This window comes from Musca domestica, unplaced genomic scaffold (genome assembly GCF_030504385.1).
Source record: "Musca domestica strain aabys unplaced genomic scaffold, Musca_domestica.polishedcontigs.V.1.1 5, whole genome shotgun sequence".
In the NCBI taxonomy this organism is placed as follows: domain Eukaryota; kingdom Metazoa; phylum Arthropoda; class Insecta; order Diptera; family Muscidae; genus Musca; species Musca domestica.
Genome location: NW_026712346.1, coordinates 3,636,638 through 3,652,263, shown reverse-complemented (window position 1 = coordinate 3,652,263; position 15,626 = coordinate 3,636,638). Strand labels below are relative to the sequence as shown.

General features: G+C 33.2%; 2 long non-coding RNA genes across 2 annotated transcripts in view; both read right to left on the bottom strand.

Moving 5' to 3' along the window:
- LOC105262165 (uncharacterized) overlaps nucleotides 1-12,639 on the bottom strand; it is a 60,654-nt gene extending 48,015 nt beyond the window's left edge. The window contains exons 1-2 of the long non-coding RNA XR_009343295.1: nucleotides 12,427-12,639; nucleotides 11,421-11,599 (exon numbers count right to left, since the gene is read on the bottom strand). This is a non-coding gene — a long non-coding RNA (uncharacterized LOC105262165). The remainder of the gene's footprint in view (nucleotides 1-11,420; nucleotides 11,600-12,426) is intronic.
- A 23-nt stretch (nucleotides 12,640-12,662) lies between these two features.
- Nucleotides 12,663-15,050, bottom strand: LOC101896133 (uncharacterized). The gene is made up of 5 exons (XR_002195118.2): nucleotides 14,525-15,050; nucleotides 13,993-14,410; nucleotides 13,796-13,936; nucleotides 13,371-13,732; nucleotides 12,663-13,296 (listed from the first exon to the last, which is right to left on the bottom strand). It is a non-coding gene; the product is annotated as an uncharacterized LOC101896133 (long non-coding RNA).
- Between the last annotated feature and the right edge of the window lie 576 nt (nucleotides 15,051-15,626).

The window sequence follows — 15,626 nt, the reverse complement described above, 5'->3', positions numbered from 1 at the left end:
TTTGTTTATAGCAAGCCACATCATCGAATATGATAATTGAGTTTGGCCTTATATCTTCTGGTTGTACAGCATCCTCATTATTATTGAAAGTAAGTAATCCCATACCCTTTATAGGTGACATACGTTTCTCGAGATATTCCTATTTCGGTTGATATAGAGATTTAGAATATATATAAATATTTTGGAATTTCAATCCATTTTGGCTTTCTATCAAGCTCAGCATTACATTGGTCTTCCCACAATTCGAAAGGCCAACTATTAACGATTTCATTGAATTTGGTAATAAAATGCTGTGTCTGGGGAATTTGTTTTGTACGAAATCCGCATTTTGCACTGGAAGTTTTGCTTGTTGTTCAACTAATCTCATTTCGCAACTAATAAATTATTTAATTGACAATGTCTGTTTATCCTATTCTTTTGCACCATTATTGTTATTAGAAAGAAAACCGCTAAAGGAAGAGGACTTGTAAATAAATTAATGAATTCTTTACCAGTGGGACTTCATCTGCCGGGTTATCAATTCTGGGTCCCCGGAACAATGCTTATAAAACAATTAGAAATGGGGGATAAAGGTGTTAAACCATTGGATGCTGCTTGCAGAGAACACGATATTGTTTATTCGCAAGACTAAAATAGTTATCAACGACACATTGCAGATCGTGAATTGGCTGAAAGAGCGTGGGAGCGAGTTAAATCAAGAGATATCAGTGTTGGAGAAAAAATTAACGCATATCTAGTCACTAACATAATGAAGGCGAAAACCAAGCTTGGCATGGGTTTAAAAAATAAAAAACTCTAAAAAGATACTCGTCAACAGATTTTTAATAAAGCACTCAAAAATGCGTCAATGAAACTTAAGAGTATAAAACCCACTGATATTGATGATGCTATAAAAATAGCAAAAAATTAAATTAAACATGTAAAAAAGCTGTAAGTTCGGCCGGGCCAAACTTTTAATACCCTCCACCATTTGGTACAAATTTGGCAATTTCCAAAAAAAAAAACCGTTAAAAATTCTGTTAAAATCTTAAAAATACCGAATGCTTATACGACGACGTGGGCCTGCATAGGCAACTTTTGTCATAAATGATTACAATATTTAAATGCGAAACTTGAAAAAAAAATCTGTTTATAATGTAGCTAAAATCGTCAAAATACCGAACATGGGGGGTACCGTTATATGGGGGCTATACGAAGACGTGGACCTGCACAGACAATTTTCTATCATGGGCTGAAGTATCCATTACGAACTTCACATGCGAAATTTGAAACAATCCCTGTAAATAATGTCGCTAAAATCATTAAAATACCGAATATCGGGGGTACCGTTATATAAGGCTATATGAAGACGTGGACCTACATGTCTCATTTTTTGACTTTGGATGAAGTATTCATTACGAACTTCAAATACCAAATTTGAAACGATTCCGGTAAACAATGTCGCTAAAATCATCAAAATACCGAATATCGGGGGGTACCGTTATATGGGGGCTATATGAAGAAGTGGACCTGCACAGATAATTTTCTGTCTTAGGCTGTAGTATCCATTACGAACTTCAAATACCAAAATTGAAATAATTCCGGTGGATAATGTCGCTAAAATCATCAAAATATCGAATATCGGGAGGTACCGTTATATGGGGGCTATATAATAACTTGGACCTACATGGCCCATTTACGAACTTAACCTGCCTACTGGGAAAATATACATGTGTGCAAAATTTTAGCCTTCTATCTCAATTTGTTCGAAAGATAGCGTGATTACAACAGACAGACGGACAGACAGACAGACAGACAGACGGACAGACAGACAGACAGACACACAGATAGACAGACGGACATGGCTAAATCGTGTTAGAATTTTACGCTGATCAAGAATATATATACTTTGTTGAATATTTGAATATTTCGAGGAGTTACAAACGAAATGACAAAATTAATATACCCTCCATAGTATGGTGGAGGGTATAAAAACATTCCCCGGAAGAAAAGCGAAGGTAGTTATACCATAGACAAATAAAGGTATAGACTAAATAGTTTTAAAATTTTCCTTTCCGGCAGATGTCACTATTATTGATCTTGGGCCAATCAAGTCACCCAGGGCTAGTGAAGTCACTCGACTTCGAAAACAATTTATTCATTTTTCTGCTATTTAAGTTCTATATTTTTATATTTCACGACATATTTGGATAATGTAAAAGTAAACAAAGTCGATGTTTCGTTTTTAATTGATAAATAATAAAGAATCATAAAAATATTTAATAGCATGAACGACATCTATTGAAGCACTTTTTTCAGAGATAACAGATGAGACAACTTTTTAGTCTATACCTAATTTGTCTATGGTTATACCACGAGTTATTAAGATACCAAAAAATGGGGATTTTCGTTCTCTTACACCTATTTTAACGAGTCTAGGAGCTTTAGGTGCTCTGGCATAGGGTAGTTCAGCGATTGCTAATGCTGTTATGAATGCTAAGAAAGCTGAACAACACTTAGAGGAGCAAACCAGACATAATAAAATAATAATAATTTAAAACCCTACAAAAAAAGGCTATGGTATTTATTTGAATAATACATCGGAAAACTAAAGGTAAGGTCACATTGAGCAAATATTTGACGAAAAATGTCAAATATTTCTTTGTCACAATCTGACCACCAAATATTATTTGACGGTAAATACAAAAACAGCTGATTTTGGGAAAACAAAATTATTTGCCAGAAAACAAAAATTTGACCAGTGTGTCCATAATGTGAACACCTATGATCAATTATTTTCCTCTTTTTTGGTCAAACATTTATTTGACGGTGCAAATGTTTTGTAAGGTCAAACAAAGAAAAATATCAGTTTAAAACATTGGGCAGCATTTTGCTTTAAGAACAGGAGCATTTGTAGCATGATGTTTAATGAATGGAAAAACAAACGAATGCAATAAGTGGCTTTGTTTATTTGATATTTTTGAGTTAACTGAATTTGAATGTTTAGTAAAAAATGTTTATATTTGGTCAGTTCCAGTGTTTTTACTACGATAACCGATTTTCCCTTTATTATATCGAAGAAAATTGCGAAACTAGTAGATTCTTGCAGGTTCTGGAACAGGATATGAGTAGATGCATCAACGCTTGAAACAATGATATGTCAAAAATTTTGAAATGTTTTGACAAAAATAAGTATATTTTTCTATGTTTTCCTTTACGGCGAAAAATCGGAGGTTGCAATGATATATATTATTCAACAATTTTTACAAATTTCAATAATATTTCATTCATTATTTTCAATTCCAAAATTGTTTTGACAGTTCATTGTCCCAGCAGCTATCTCGATGTGACTACCCGTATTCTTATACCGTGATACAAACATACAAAAATGCCAAAAAAATTTTCTGACAAGGAATTTATTCCACAACACCTCGTCATTTGCTTTCCTTCTCCAAATAAATTATACCCGAAACTCCATTTTCTTTATGTCTCTCTTTCACTCTCTCTGTCTATTTCTCTCGGCCAAATAAATTTATGATTCCTCACAGTTTGATCAAACAATTTAATGGGAAAATATATTTTACGAATGTGAACATGTGTCAAACATGTTTCCCCATAGCACTATTTGACGCTATTTGGCGACTGCTTGAACAAACAAAATCTGTCAAACATTTGACTGTAATGTGAACATCGAATCAACTCTGTATGAATTTCACATTTGTTCAGTCAAATATGGGAAAACAAATTTCGATCAAATATTTGCCCAGTGTGACCGTACCTTAACAAATACATTCTTTTGAAAAAGAATTTATACCAGGCTTTAGAATTATATATATGGGCGATAGATTACCTAAGAAGCCATATAATAAAGAATGCGGTATTATAAATTTCGATAATGATGAAAGATGATAATATCATTGAATATTATGATAGTTTTGGAAATCTCCAATTTCCGTTAGAAATCTTATATTATTTAGGCCCAACTGTTACTTAAGGTACGGTCACACTGGGCAAATATTTGATCGAAATTTGTTTTCCCATATTTGACTGAACAAATGTGAAATTCATACAGAGTTGATTCGATGTTCACATTACAGTCAAATATTTGACAGATTTTGTTTGTTCAAGCAGTCACCAAACAGCGTCAAACAGTGCTATGGGACAACATGTTTGACACATGTTCACATTCGTAAAATATATTTTCCCATTAAACTGTTTAATCAAACTGTGAGGAAACATAAGTTTATTTGGCCGAGAGAAATAGAGAGAGTGAAAGAGAGACATAAAGAAAATGTAGTTTCGGGTATAATTTTTTTGGAGAAGGGAAGCAAAAGAACAGCTGTTGTGGAATAAATTCCTTGTCAGAACAATTTTTTTAGAAGAATGCAGGTAGTCACATCGACATAGCTGCTGGGATAATGAACTGTCAAAACAATTTTGGAATTGAAAATAATGAATGAAATATTATTGAAATTTGTAAAAATTGTTAAAAAATATATATCATTGCAAACTCCGATTTTTCGCTGTATAGGAAAACATAAAAATCTACTTATTTTTGCAAAAACATTTCAACATTTTTGACATATCATTGTTTCAATCGTTGATGCATCTACCCATATCCTGTTCCAGAACCTGCAAGAATCTACTAGTTTCGCAATTTTCTTCGATATAATAAAGGGAAAATCGGTTATCGTAGTAAAAACAATAACAGTCTCGCAGTTCTGGAACAGAACAAATATAAACATTTTTTACTCAACATTCAAATTCAGTTAATTCAAAAATATCAAATAAACAAAGCCACTTATTGCATTCGTTTGCTTTTCTATTCATTAAAAATCATGCTACAAATGCTCCTGTTCTTAAAGCAAAATGCTGCCCACTGTTTTAAACTGACATTTTTCCTTGTTTGACCTTACAAAACATTTGCATCGTCAAATAAATGTTTGACCAAAAAATAGGAAAATAATTGATCATATATGTTCACATTATGGACACATTGGTCAAATTTTTGTTTTCCGGCAAATAGTTTTATTTTCCCAAAATCAGCTGTTTTTGTATTTACCGTCAAATAATATTTGGTGGTCAGATTGTGACAAAGAAATATTTCACATTTTCCGTCAAATATTTGCCCAGTGAGATCAACAGAGATCAACACTTAAACACATACAATTGTGGACACGCTTTGTTAAAAACTTTTAATAGAAAATACTTATAAATACAAAATTTAAAACATGAAATTGGTTAGTTCAATGTGACATTTTCATGCAGAACTAATGTATACTGTAAGAACTTTGTAAACGGATTAGATTGGGTGGATGGGGATGTGGACTACAATGAGGTTGAGAGTTTCCTCATGTCATTGGGTGAATACAAGTACATTTTTGTTGTTGGAAGAGACAAAAAACAATTTCTACAGAAATATCTCACTACTAACATATTAAATTTAGAAGACAAAATTAAGCTGTCGAAATTATTTTACTAATTGTTCAATACATTCCGGCTTTGTGTATAAATGTGCTATAAATTATTTATTTAAAATAATTGTAGTTATTGAGCAACATTGGAACAAAAATATGGACATGAAAATCAATAAATTATTATTAAAAAAAGGAAAAAAAAATTTTATTTTTTTAATATTTTTTATATGGTATTGAATGTTATTAATGTAAATAATATAACGAATATGACGAAATATGACTGATAAAATAAATTATTTTTTTTGCTTCAATTCTAAATTGTATAATGTGTTATCTTTCTCACCTCCCATTGTTGATTTTTATATCGTATATCCACCGCATCCCAATTCCTTGACGTCTTCTTCTCGTAGTGCTAGGAACCTAGATGGCAGGTAAAGTACAGCATCGTCCAGTTTAAGCACAATTCTCTCACCATATTTGGTTTGGGTTCTGTATGCTCCACTGATAACATAATCCCTGCTTTCATCCATCTCATTCATTGTAATAATCCTTTTGTGATTGTAGAAGTTGAATAATTTTACAAGATTAATGTTTGACATTGTTTCTTTTAAACTTTATTTCACACTGTTTAACAACATTGCCCTCCTATTTATATGAAAAATTTAACTTTTGTTTCACCCCATACCCTCCAACCAAATGAAGAACACAATGTTTTTTTATTTTGTATTTTTATTTTTGTCGAATATATTGAAAGATTCTCTAAGTTTTTTATACTGTTCATTATTCTGTACAATATAATTTAAATGTAAAAAATTCTTATTAAAATGTTCCTCAAAAACGTTGTTTTGAGGTGAACGTTGTATGTAACCACTGCTCGTTCCGGCAGACCCTCTCTTATCCTATCAATGTCATATTCGTTTATGACGTTTTCTGTAATACTATTGCTTGTGGAGTCCACTGTGGTTTCACCGTCGTCTCCAAAGACCCTGTGCTCATCCATGTCATCGTCTAAGATTGTGGACTGTGTTTCCTCCTCATCATCCTCCTCGTAATGAGTGGGCAGAATATCCGAACGATTTCCTTCTTCCATAGTTGAGGAGTCTTCTATTGCTTCGCCATGGCCCTCCATGGCGTCTTCCATGTCCACATCCAATATTGTGGACTGGGTTTCCTCCTCGTCATCCTCCTCGTAATGAGTGGGAACAATATCCGAACGATTTCCTTTTTCCATAGATGAGGAGTCTTCTTTTGCTTCACCATGGCCCTCCATGGCGACTTTCTTGTCCACATCCAAGATTGTATCCCCCTCAACATTATTTAAATCGACGTGATGTATGATTTTGTCACCTTCTATATCCTCATAGAAATTATTAAGTTGCACATGTTCTGACATTTTTTGGTTTACAGTTTATCTCGATGTTTCAATACAAAAGGAATCATATATACAAAGTGTTGACTTAGTTTTTTTTTTTTTTTCATGTGATCCTTTTAAATACATCCTCTCTTCTAAAAATATATAAATGGAACACCTATTGGGATCAAACGCATGCCCATGCGCATCCGACTGTAGGGATGTGTCCACGCTAACATATTTGGAAAACAACAACTCGAGACACATTTGTTTCTAAGGGCGGAAGTATTCATACTCATGCAACAACAATGCTCAAGCCTTAATATAGGCAACAAAATGTGCAACAGCATATGACTAAATAAACAAAGTGAGCCAAGGTCATTCAATCCTGAGGAAACCACAAGTGTGAAGAATGATGGTCTAACACACGTCATTAACACATCATATTTGAACTAAACACTATGGAAAGGGTAACATTACCACACATCAGTAAAAAATCAAAAGCCCAGGGAACACGACATAGCACCGCAAATTAAATTTAAATAAAAATTTAAGAATCCTCATTTCATTAAGAAAAAGGTATAACTACTTCAGGAAGATCATTCCCAACAAATGAAAAGAGACGGTATAATCCGACCTTCACGCTCGCCTTAAAAAAATGCCGTATCGGCTGTAGATAAAACAAGGGTTTGGTGATCGACTTTAGAAAGCTCAACCAAAAAACAATAGACGAAAAATATACCATTCCCAATTTGATTATCATTTTGTCAAATTTAGGCAAGTACTTTATCACTTTAGAATTAAAGTCAGGTTTTCATCAGATTTCTCTGTGGGAAATGCGAAATGTCAAGAAACTTAAGTATGTACTGGCGTAAGAAAATGTGATATTACAATACCCACATTATAAAAAAAGCGTTTGATTTAACAACGGATGCTTCATCTGTTGGTTTAGGTGCAGTCTTGTCCCAAGATGGAAAATTGATAACAATAATATCAAGGGAACTGAAAGACCGAGAATTAGATTTTTCAACAAATGAGAGGGAAATATTGGCCATAGTTTAGAACTTTAGAAAATAATTATATGACGTGAAAGGCTTGAATATTTTTATTTTAAATTCCATTTGTGTGAAGTTTTCGTGTTTCATTCAGTTTTTCTCCTATTTTTTGTATGTTATAATTAATATTTTTGCGGTTTTTTGGTCTCTATCTTTTGTTGCTTCCATTGTGTTATTCTGTGTTTTGACGTTTGTGGCTAGTTCTCCTTAATATCTTTGTTCGTAAATAATTATCTTTTCTGCATACTTTTAGGCAGTTACATTAAATAACTTACCACACCATTTCCAAAATTACACTATTTCCTTAGTTACTTCAAATAAAAAAAAAATAATAACTAACATGTATCATTTCCCTATAGTCGATATTTAATACTCTAATAATGGCTTGTTCAAATAAAGATTGTGTTGTTAGAGACATCATTGAACGGTTAATATCGTGCTTTATTTGCGATAAATTTTGACATCTTATATGTGCTGGCTTCAACGGTAGACAGTTTGACTTTATTACAGACAAGGCTAAAGTTCTGCGTTGGTCTTGTTTTGAATGTAGACATTTACAAGTTGATTGCCTATTTAAAGAAAAGCTTTAATTTAAATTTTAAAAAATTTGAAAAAATTGAAAAATTTATCAGCAGGTTTGAATTTTCTGATGACTCCCCTAAGAGACAAAGACTTTAGTTGAAACTAACAATCTTGGCCAAAATACCTTAGGTCTCGATAACTTAATATGTCTAAATTCTCCAATTTCGCAAAATCCGCCTCCTAATATTAATAATCCATCAAACGAATGCCGCAAAGACTTAGACCTAACCTCCGATGCTTCCACTTCGACTGCAAGCATTAATTCCTCAAAAAGTGTAAAAGCTAACCCACCTGCAGTAGTGGTGCATGCTCCAACTATAACTTCTACAAACTCTTCCGCGGTTGTAGATGACGTTGATCCCTCTACTTCTAACACTTTTATCGTTGTAGAACGGCGTAAAAAAGTATTTGTATCGCAGCTATATAAAAAAATTATATAAAATCTAATCTAAATGGAGTAAATGATCAAGATTTAAAGATCTTTAAATTTCGTTCCTCTTAGCAAGGTGATATTTGCTTGTACGAAGTGAATGACATTTTAATTAAAGACAGATTATTGGACTTAGCCTTCTCTTCTTCGTTGAACATTTCGATTTCCAGATGCTCTCCCTTTGTACTTCTTGAGGACAACTATCATTCCACGCTGTTGATAATCTCGAATTGAGAACCTCTTCTCCTAATATAATATCTACTTATGCTTTAATTAAAAGGCTTAACTTTGGAAAACAAACCTTAAACACGAACACTATATGGCGTATCAGTAACGACATTGACTCCAGTGTCTCAACATTCTATGATCAACTTAATTCTGCTTTATCTTATTCTTATTCGGTACCTATTCTCATCATTAAATAAAGATGACACAGAACTTGTTGCATAATTCCAAAAACTTTTTCAAATCTGTAAAATCTAAAAGGAAAGCACAAAAATTTCCAAGTCGCATGAAACTTGGTAGTATTAAATCTAGTGATAACTTAGATATTGCTAATTTATTTGCCGACATTTTCCATAATCTTATACGTCGAACACTTTTAAGGGTATTTATAACTACAATATCGGGAAATTAAACTATTTTCCTAGCATTATCTTAACAGAAGATGAAGTTTATTCTGTGTTAAGAATATTACTTTCTTTGTTCTCCGCTGATCCTGATGGCATTCCAACGTATATTCTAAAATCTTGTGCTAACGAACTTCACGTGCCGCTCACTAAAATTTTTAATTATTCTCTAATAAAAGGTTATTTTCCATGTTACTGGAGGTCGAACTTTGTCATTTCTCTTCATAAATCAGGAGATAGGTGTTCAGTCGATAATTAAAGATGTATCGCTAAATTAAGCGCTATTCCCAAACTCTTCGAACTTTTAGTTTCGCGTAGGATATCACATTACCTAAAAGCTATAATTTCACCTTTTCAATATGGATTCATGAAACGTAGATTTACAATCACTAACCTCTTAGAATTTGTTTGTCATGTACATAACGGCTTTGTTAGTAAACAGGAGACTGATGTAATTTATACCAATTTTAGCAAAGCTTTTGATACGGTAGTGCACATGCTATTGCTCCTTTAATTATATTTAATGGATTTTGGATATCCTCCTATTTAGAATGTCGCTCCCAAAATGTTCTTTTTAATGATACATCTTCGAAAATTATTATACCCTCCACCAAAAACTCTACATTTTGTCAATGCATACGATGAAATAAACATTTTGAAAACATCCGAATTTGAATGTTTTCTGAACAATTTTTTTGTTATTGAAAAGAAAACACATACATAAACAAATAAAGATGACATATTAAGCCAAGAAAATAAAAAAATTTAAATCATATGGTATCATAGCCCTACCTTGATATCATTGTACCATGGTTAAGCATGTATTAGGCATGTGGTTGGAACTTAAAACTCATTTTAATGTTGTCCATGACAAGCAAAAGGAGTATGTTTTGACATTACTAAGAAATATGTACAACGATCAGAAAAATTTCATTTATCTAACATATTTAAGTTCAATATTGGGTGAAGTTCAAAGAGTAAATTTGGCCTTTGAAGCAGACAACGCACATCAAGCAAAATTCCATTGTGACTTGTATCGTTTACTTAAAAGTTTAACCAAAAAAATTATTGTAGAATCATAAAGTTTTAATTATTTTAAAGATCCTATTGAAAATTCTACCTTGGGCATAGTTTTGAGAAAGCGTGTATGGATTCATTGATTTCAGAAGACGAAAAAAAAAAAAAAACAATTAAAGAAAAATGTATTATATTCACCAAACATCTTGCATACGAAGTCCGATGTAAACTTCCAATCAAGTTTGAAACATTACAAAAGATATCATTGTGGATGTCATTTCTAATATGGAACTTAGTATTGATAACATCAGAAATTGTGAATGGAAGAATAAAGATCGAACAGATCTTTTCTGGATAGAAGTAAATGAGTTCAAAGATTCCATAGGGCAAAATCCCTTTCAAGATTTATCAGAATTCGTTATAAGACTGTTAAGCTTCCCATACTCAAATGCAGAAGTAGAAAGAGCATTCAGTGCTATGAATTTATATAAATCGAAAATCAGAAACAGATTATCCTTAAATTCTGTAAATTCTATTTTACATATTAAATATGGCCTTCGTCGAGAGAATACGTGCTGTTGCAAATGTCTGTAAAAAAATTTCTATACAAGAAGTTTACAAAAAGTCAAACTATTTTCTACAAACTGTCTTATGGCAAAATGAAGAAACTGATGCAGACATTTCAACTGCATTTCAAGCTATGGGTTTTGTGGATGAGCATAATTGTTTGTAAAAATTTATATGTCTGTAAGTTTTAACCACATGTAAAATGTTCCTAATATATCATATTTTTTAAAAATATGTATGCACATATATCTGAAATATTTATATTAGATATGATCTCAATTTTTGAATTAAACAGTATTTCTAATATAGCATTTTTTTAAATATGTATTCGCTTATATACATGAAATATTTATATAAGATACGATCTGAATTTTTGAATAAAACAGTACTTACTTAGAAAAAGTGTTTTGTTGACAAGTTCGACATTTTGGTAAAAAATACATAGCGCTTTTTACGCTTTCTTAAGGACATTTTTACGCTATTTACGCTTTTCTGGTTTTTAATTACGCTTTTAGCTCTCAAAATGTTGGCATCGCTGCTCATAGGAACAATAAACATTCATCATAGGTATGCTAGAAGCATTAAAAGTTATAGCCGGTACTCCAGATTATGATGAATTTGTAGATATTAAATTTAAGCAAAATGACCTCATTGATTCAGGCCATAGGCAGATAACAATTAATACAAAGACTCATGAAAGAATAAATGAATTGGCAAGCACAGTAAGAGGTTTAAAAGACAAATAAAAACGGAACATTTTTACGAAATTTTAATTTTAAGAAGAAGAATCATTATTTCTGAACTTGAGAACCTAATGTTATCAGCAACAATTACAAGGATAGAAATAATTGATCCTACAATTTTGGTCTCAAATGATTTAGAAGGTGTAATTAAGCGTCTCTCTACCAATATTACAATAACACATATTACGGAAGTATCACAAATCTAAGTTTTATTAAGTAATACACTTGTACACTTTGTAGTAAAATATCATAGAGTTAAACTAGTTCATTGGAAAATAATCCTACATCCAGTTCAACACAACGATACTATTCTCAACTTCGCCGAAAGCAATAACGTAGCAGATTGCGGTGATCAAGTAATTCCAATTGCTAACTGCTGCTCCACATGTACGACAACAGTCCGTAGACAGCTGCCCAACACAACATGCGCACACTACACCATCCATCCAGCCATCTTGAAACTTGATAAAAAAATTATTGGGGACGGCTTTATCATCATCAATGACGAAAAAACTACAATTAACGGTCGACTGGTAATAGGAACATCCCTCTTTATATATCATAAACTAAAGAATTATGTAAAAATATCCCCTGCACCTGCTGTGTCAACATTGCTTAATAAAACGGGACATCACGAAATACTGAGCTTGTCCTACTTGCGAAAGTTATGCTAGGAACACAATTGGAGCGAACGACGAATTTTTTCGCGGCGTATGTTCGTCGTCAAAAATAAAAACCATATGTGTATATGGAAGTGCACACAATTACGGCGCCGGCGAAAATTTCGTCGGTCGCCGCGAACTCAATTAGCTTTATTTCTATTTCATACGCCGGCGAACGGCGACAAAACAGTACAAGGTGGCCATACTTGTACGAATTTTATGTGTTTTAGTAAATAAAGTTACTTTTTACTTAAAAATTTGTTATGGTCACTCTACTATCTGTTATTCGTATAAAAAAACATAAATAATTTGTTTATTTATTTGTGCACTTGCGCCTGAGTGAAGATGGATATCAGTGAATTTATAATAGAGAAGATGGACATAACTGAAATTATAAATTATGAGTTCTTGTATAATTTTCATTGAAGTCAACAAATGAGCAAAAAGTAAACAACTTCATCAGCTGTTTTATAATTTCGTCGGTATTGTGTTCCATACGACGAATTTTCGCGGCTCATTTTGTCGCCGCGTAGGGCGAAATTCGTCGTTCGCTCCAATTGTGTTCCTAGCATTAAGCTTGCAGAACTTGCGATATAATGGTGACACTGAAGAACTACTAATAGCCTTCATGTTCACTTATTATACCTTCCTCAAACGTTATCAGAGACGTCAGAAGGCTCGCCGCCAGCATGAACTTCAAGTTATCATTGATGAGCAAGGGAGGAGTTAACACCGTTTAGTCGAACCACCCTACTGTCTCGCTGATACACAAACATCAGACCAGCGAACTCAAGCTTCAGTTGTTACATTCGGCTATGGGAGTGACTTGTAGCTTAGCACAAGTGTCGTGATAACAGCAGCATACTGCTTTGCGATCGTAGAATGGAATTAAGTTTAGTTTTTAAAAAGAACTCGATAAAGTGGCAACTTATACATACTTTGTGAGGTCCATTATGAGCAGTATAAAACAGGATAACAAAGCTAATATACTCTCTATAGAATGGTGGAGGGTGTTCATGTATTTTGATTGGTTTAATTGTAAAGTGTGTGAGTTTCTAAGAAACGAGACTTTGTCTTTGCGCGTGATCTCAACGAGAGCGTGAAGTTTCATATGAGCGTAAGTGAAGTTTCATATGAGCATAATAGTGAAACAAGGCGAATATGACTTTTAGGAGAAAGTGCAGGAAAGGATTCTTTTAAACTCCGATAGTTGTTTCAACAATGTTCCGACACTTTGTATGAACGCTGTTGAATGTCATTTCTTGTGAAAGAAGCCAAGGCTCAAGAGGGTATCCATCACCTTAAAATAAATTAAATAAATTATGTACATATGTCGATGTTATTAATTCTGTACCTTACGCACCTAGCAGCCAAAAGTTAGTTTCGCCCTGTAAGTATTCTTCTTCACAAAAATATTCTTAAATAGCTCGTGTTCCACACGAAGGACTCGTGGCAAGCCCCAGGATGTGAAGCGTGGACATATCGTATTTAAAGTTCATGGTCACTATAAGGAAAGCGAGCTACAGATGTTTGAACGTATACACACCATTCTAAACTTACTAGTAGTACATTCATGCTGAACTTTCTATTATAGAAAAGATGCTTGTTGTCGGTTGGCGCAATAATTTGCACGTGGGTCCCATCAATGCACCCAACAACACCAGAAATTCTATGTTTTTTGTAGAATTCCAAAGCAATAGTCAGTTTCTCTCGATAGTCTTCGGTACTCGGATCCATTTTGCACACAAGTGAGCCTCAAGTATATTTACCAAGAAACTTGCATAGAGTAGATTGTGCAAGCCCGATGTCGCAGTCCTTTCCAATGCCCATCTTATACCCTCCTTCTGCGAAGAAACGCAATGCAGCGCTTAGCATTATTATTGGAAAAATTCCAAATTATTTTTTCTTCTGTGGGTAGTTTTTGGAGACCACTTCCAACAAATAAATTAGTGCTGGCTTGTTTACTCGATAGTATTTTCTAAATATAGAAAAATACATATGAAATAGTAAAAAAACAACTGCTAAAAAAAATTAGTGAACATACAGCGATTCTGGCAATTCAAGCGGGTTATTTGCATCTCGAATCTCTTACTTTTTTTAATGCTCCTTCTCCAAATAAATGCGTATTGCAATGCTGTTCATTTTCTTTTTTTAAATACTTTAATTATTTTGAACACTTCACACTTAACCGTAAAAATCAATAAAAGTTATATAAATGCAAATTTAGTATGGAAGGGAAAACAAAGTGCTAAAACGTCAAACAGCTGATTTTAATGTTGCTACATTCCCACTTTTTATTTCCCCTCGAAATTCGTGATATGAGGATTTCTTTCCCAAGAAAAGTATTTTTCGAGGGATCAGAACAACAAAACAACTCCAGCGAAAATGTCGGAAGATGAATTCTTTCTATACAAAGGATTTTAAAAATTAAGGAATACATGCTTAATTATTCATGATTGAACAACATAAATTTCTTGACTGGTCGTTGAACAATTTCTTTTAATTTTATGATGTGCACCGACAAAACTTATTCCATTATCCTAGGGCAACAGCAACGACCAATCGCCGCTAAAATTCAGCAAGGGATGAAGCTTCTAAGGAAAGTGCTTTGGTTGAATAGCAGACGAAAACACATATATAACCTTTTGTGATAATGACACGCTCTACCCGTAAACGACTTCATATCAAAGGGTCCTGCGAAATCAAGACAGTAGTTTGGAACGCTCGAGTAACTACGGTTCTTTCTCGAGGAAGAGCTCCCTTGATTTCAGTACACGAACGCTTTTTCTCAAAGATACTTATCTTACAGGAATTGACAACAAACCGAACTAGATTTTTTATCCAAAGAATCCAATACTCGATACGTAGTGTAAGAAGCATTAATTTAGTTCCACCATGGATAAAAATAGCCTGAATAAATTTTGCAAGCAAACGATTGAACCTGCAATAACACGGCAATATTATTGGTTTTCAACTAAAATTTATTAAAATAAATTTCACTTTTGTTACGAGTTGGCTCACGAAACGAAATAGTAGTTAATGAGTAGTTAACTACATCCATACAAGCAATACGTAGCAAAACAACGTCAAAAAAGCCATAAATTCGTCCGATACCTCCCATGGAAATTCTTTTGCAAGTCTTTTTAAACCGAACATGGCATTTACTCATGGAAACATTTCAAAACCATCATTTA